Source organism: Mytilus galloprovincialis, chromosome 4 (genome assembly GCF_965363235.1).
Source record: "Mytilus galloprovincialis chromosome 4, xbMytGall1.hap1.1, whole genome shotgun sequence".
Lineage (NCBI taxonomy): Eukaryota > Metazoa > Mollusca > Bivalvia > Mytilida > Mytilidae > Mytilus > Mytilus galloprovincialis.
The window spans coordinates 72,643,652-72,649,240 of record NC_134841.1 but is presented as its reverse complement, the minus strand read 5'-3'; the positions used below and the strand labels follow the sequence as shown (position 1 = coordinate 72,649,240).

The 5,589-nt window shown below is 31.4% G+C and overlaps 1 long non-coding RNA gene across 1 annotated transcript; it reads left to right on the top strand.

Moving 5' to 3' along the window:
* Positions 1-1,163: 1,163 nt before the first annotated feature.
* Positions 1,164-3,852, top strand: LOC143070750 (uncharacterized). Its single transcript, XR_012976678.1, has 3 exons — positions 1,164-1,620; positions 2,318-2,510; positions 3,752-3,852. It is a non-coding gene; the product is annotated as an uncharacterized LOC143070750 (long non-coding RNA).
* The last annotated feature ends 1,737 nt before the right edge of the window (positions 3,853-5,589 follow it).

Genomic DNA, 5,589 nt, shown 5'->3' with positions numbered 1-5,589 from the left:
ATGCATCAAATTCAGAATTTGAGATCTTATTATCTAGGTATTTGAAGACAGAACATGGTTTTAGACCTCCCTATTTTTAAAAATTCGTTACTTTTTCATAATAATTTCAAATATTATCTCGTTTTGGTATATACTGCATACGTACATATACTATAAAATTGAGAATGGAAATGAGGAATGTGCCAAAGAGACAACAACCCGACCATAGAGGAGACAACAGCAGAAGGTCACCAACAGGTCTTCAATGCAACTAGAAATTCCCGCACCCGGAGGCGTCCTTCAGCTGGCCCCTTAACAAATATATACTAGTTCAGTTTGGTTATATGATTATATGTGTTTGCTAGTTCCGAGTTAACTATCCACGACGGTCACTGATTATTGTAGAGAGAGAAATAAACAAGCTTGGCAGACTTTTTACTGATAATCATAATAGAAAAATCTTGATATACTGGTTTTTTTGGCAAACAAAATATTTACCATAGCTCCTTGAACTTTCTTGAATTCAACTAACCGCTTCTAAAAATTAAAAGAAAATCTTTGGTACACTACCTCCTCTACACAAACAAAGAAAAAGTTCACATGGCATTGACATTATGATTTTAAGCCTTTTGACCTAACATCACTCCTTTGAATACTGAATTAAATCAACATTTTCAACTGGCCTTACTCAGTATTACACAAAAGCGGGAATAGCATTATTCTCAGTAGGTGGTACCACGCAAATGACGACCAAGTGCTACATATTGCAGGTATCTGCTTTCAGTTATGGCACACATTTACGGGTAAGGTCATTGTAGAATTTCTAAAATTACTACAAAAAGTATTAACATAGATACAGTTGTTAAAGTATCTTCAAATCCCCAAAGATAAAAACAACAACCAACAAATTGACGGAGTTTCTTAAAATAAAAAAGGGAGCGGAGCTTGAGATGTCGAAATCAACAAATGACACACACTAAATTCCCTATGATCGTGTCTTTAGTATTTTGAGGCATTGCTATTCCTGGTATTGTCAACACATTCGTGACTGTAATTTGAGAAAAAAGATGTTATATTTGCGTTAATTTCGTTCGTCCTTCCTATGTCGGAACAATCCAAAAAGGTAGGAAAACATATTCCAAATGTTATGTTCGTTTCTGAACTGTCAATACTGCTTTTTCAGTGGCAAATTAATTTCTACCATACATTAATGCCAACAATTGAAAAGATCTTATATCATGCTGATAACTGCTAAAAGTCTAGGCAAGTAGTAAATTAAATTAATTTAAACCATCAATAATCTAACTTTTTCACCTTTTATCCTAATCAGTTGAAATTCTATGTGTATTGAAAGGTGTTAAATTAAGTCTATTTGTTTTCCAGGTTGTCAATAATCAAAAACAATCATCACTTAGTCCCATAATTGAAAAAGCAGAGTATAAAAGTTTTAGTACAGTGTCATGCCCATTACCCACGTCATCGGAACGACGCAAAAAGAGATCAATCTCTTATAAAACTGCAGATGGATATGATATCAGTTTGTCAAATGACGGGACAATCTTCGGCGACGAAGCGACGATATTGATTTACGACGATGAATGCTATTCATGTAACGTAACATCAGTATCATGCACGCTTCTAGTATGTATAATTAAAAATCACAAATAATTGCAGTAAAACATGATACAATTACCTTTACTTATAAACATGGAATGATAGTAAAACACAAATAAAATATAACTCTTTTTACTTAAGGTGGTGTTGGAATTTGTTTCCTATGTTACAGGATAAAAAAAATTGTGCCTCATAACACCGATTTGTTTTACATATAATGCTGCATTAGCTCAAAAAAGATCATTTTTCAAAATGTTAAAAGATTCTAGATCGAAACCAAAATGATAACAATGAAAATATAAGGTAAAAGTCCGAGTCAGCCTTTTCCCGCCATTATTTTAAACTCAAATATCTCGAAAGGGAGCTCCATAACCTATCAATATTTTTTGCTTATTCTATTTCTTAACTAATGCTATTCTGACTTATAATATCAGTTTCAATTTCTTGATTTTTTAAATTTCACCTTAGTACATTCTTAATGGACAAAAATAACCCATAACCACATCAAGAAATGAAAAAAGGGAAAAAAAACGTATATTGTTTAACTTAAATTAGGCATTTAAAAAGAAGAAATGGATTCCGCTTTTGTTGTATACTTATGTTTGTTTATCGAAAAAGTATCAGTTTAAAACACAATATATAATACTACCATTTAAGACGGATATATATTCATCTAATGTTTGAAATAAAATACAAGCCTTAATGCACACTCCTATCTTTTCAGAGTTCCTGTTCTTTGACAACAGTAGAAACATCTGGTGTATCTTCTGATTCAGTGGTCACAACAGACTCTACTGTAAAAACATCGACAGCAAACAAGCCAACAAACTTGCTAACAACTACAACAACACCACAGCGACATTCATCCACATCGGAATCAACAACCAAAACAGTTGAACCAACCGAAGATTCACACGGTACTGTAATTGTTTACCGCTATCAATTTTTTGTCCTTTCTGTAATATATCTCTTAAGGTTTAAACTACAAATATATCCATGAAGTTTCAGATACTTAGTTTTAAGAGTTTCTTGTGAAGTTAAGTTTGAGCATTTCTACAAAATACATCCGCGAACAATGACCTAGTTGATTGAACCTATATTTAAGGATAGTTTCTAATTACTTAAATATAGCATTCCAAATTGTCATGTTCTCTAGAATTGAAAAAGAAGATAGTGACATAAAAAAGTCTTTAATTTCGACATTGTTTTTTTTCCTGTTTGCGTCTATCTTACTTATATTTTTTATTCATTAACATTCGATGAAATGTAGTAAGTCTGAAAAATATTGTGCCCAGTACACCGGCTCCATTTGGACATTTTGAGATATTTTCAAGAAACTGAAAAGAAAACACTTTGACTGGTTGTTTTCGCCTTTCTTTCAATAATAAAGAATTAGAATTGAAATAGTAATTTGTTTTTCAAGTACCATATTTTTACGGAAACCTTATTATGCATTAACTAGTCATTTGTTATTAGCATTGATGGTATAATGCCTCATTAACCTATTCATTTCTCATATCTTGATCATAGATAGAAAACTTATTTGCATATGAGATCACATTATGTAACGGACTAATTTCAACATGTTTTACTGTCCTCCTTTATTTAAAGATTGTCATTACACTCTCTTTGAAAATCCGAAATCGAGAATTGAGAACATGCACAATTAATAGGTAGGCCAATATTTCACGGCATCATTTTCTGACGAAGTAAACTGATATTTAAAAAAAAGGTTAACGAATCACTTGAAATTTAGTTTTTTGAAGAAATAACTATATAACAATATATAACTGCGACAAGCTGTTTCATGATAATTCATCATTGTATTGCTGAAATGCACGTTAAACTGTCACTCGTTGGCACCAGACATCCTAGTTATGGACTTCTGCTCGTATCCAATCAACTCTTCTACTGCACAATTGTTGACGTACGGTAATGCTTGAAACAATGTTATTTATTCAACTACATTACCATAGTTTTAGGAAACTGTTGTTATGTGTATCTGTATCAACATCAAAGAGTAACGTACTTTGTTTTTACTGATTCTAAATAAATGTTACTTCGAAAACGAGCTTAATAACCGCAAAGACAAAGTTAAGTGTATATTCATTTATTCATTTATTTTATTCAAAATTAATCAGCTAAAAAATAATTTCAGATATGATTCTAATCATTTGTGGCACTGTCGTAGGGATATGTCTTCTAGTAGCCATTGGATTTATTGTGTATTGTAAATGCAAACCGTCAAATGCAACGTAAGTCATTAAATCAAATAGTTTGTAGAGATAATAAATACAAATTCCCTTGATTGGAAAGAGTTGTCTTTAATATGTTGACAGACCCAATCAATTCTTATATCTTTATTTAGATGGGAGTTTTTGAAAACCTGGACCAACATATTTATAAGAAAGTGTTGTTTTATATCTCTCCATACTTCAAAAGCACCAAGTAAAACAACTGAACAAGTTACTATATACACGTACTCCATACTTGTTTTCTTATTTTTTATACATAAATTATAAACAAAATATGTATGCCTTGCTGACAAAAGATTTGAACAAAATGATTGTTAATTTCTTTTCTAAATAATATGAACTTGCCTTTTAATATAACTATGCTCACACAAAGTAAGAAGAAGATAATTACACAGGTCACAATTGTTAATCGACATTCAAATTTCTTAAATCGATTAGAAGATACAACCCAATGTAACAAACAGAAACAGACGGAATCGCATCAACTCCGGGTACGCCTATATTGTAAGCGTCTCCTGATATGTATGCATCGACCACTACAGGCATTCACACTTAGTACAGATGTAACAATTTGGAATAGGAAAAAAATGGTTATATTACAGAGTTAAAACTGGTATATTTAGATCAAAGACCGTCAAAACATGTCGCTAGTGATTTCAATACCGGAACATTGTATCGGTCAGCCAATTGGCGATGTTAATCGTACAACTAATACATTGTCGATTTTTGTCGTATAAAGCTCATATTCGGCTTTATATGAGCACAAAAAAAACCCAGTCTGTCAGCAGTGGTTTACAATCATGTGATCATTGAAATATCGAATATCCGCTGAAATAGTATTCCACCAAAATGAGAGAAAACATCTAAAATTGCTTATGTGACTTATTGCCCGACTTCAAAAACTAGAATAAAGTATGATATTCACACTACGACCCGTATGGTAAAGATATATACTGTATGGTAAAGAAAATTTATTACTTGATATAAAATATTAAAAACATAAATACTGCTGTTTTTGTTTGAATCTTTTTTGTGGTGTTAACAGCAATCCCTAAAAATCAGAACGCGTAAATGAACAACCCTTGTTGAGGTAAAGCACAAGAAACGCTAAATGCAACATAGAATTAACGACATTTGATAAGCACTAGACCTTTTACCTTTTGGAAAGGTTTCCTTTTAGGTACTGTGTCTTATTTAAATCTTTTATGACATTGAGAATTATAGAAAATACAAGTTTCAGTTATTTATATAGTATATTAGTATATGAAAAATGAAAATACTTTATGAATGAGATACAGGAATAAGTGCCTAGGTTTTTTTTTTCTTCTTGGTTGTAGTTGATATAATCAATTTTATGAATGAATGTAAAACATTTTACATTGATAGGCAAACCAACTTATTCCCGGATTTTGATGGACAAAATGTTTCACCATATATTACACATATGCAGTCGAAGGGTGAATTTAAGAAAGAAAATTCTTATCTAGCTAACCTAGATATGCAGTGGCTGGACAATAGACCAAAAACACCAGAGCATTTGTTCGTTGCATCTGACTGTAAATCATAAATATTCATAAAATGACAACGAAGTAAAGTTTTGAAAATAAAAGGTACAGTGAAGGTTATTATGTCTTTTGAATTGACCTTGATATTATTGTATTTTTTTTCTAATCGTGAAATAATGTTAAGTTAACAACAACAAATGTTCTTCAAGCGGTATTTTTTTATGACTTCAATCAAT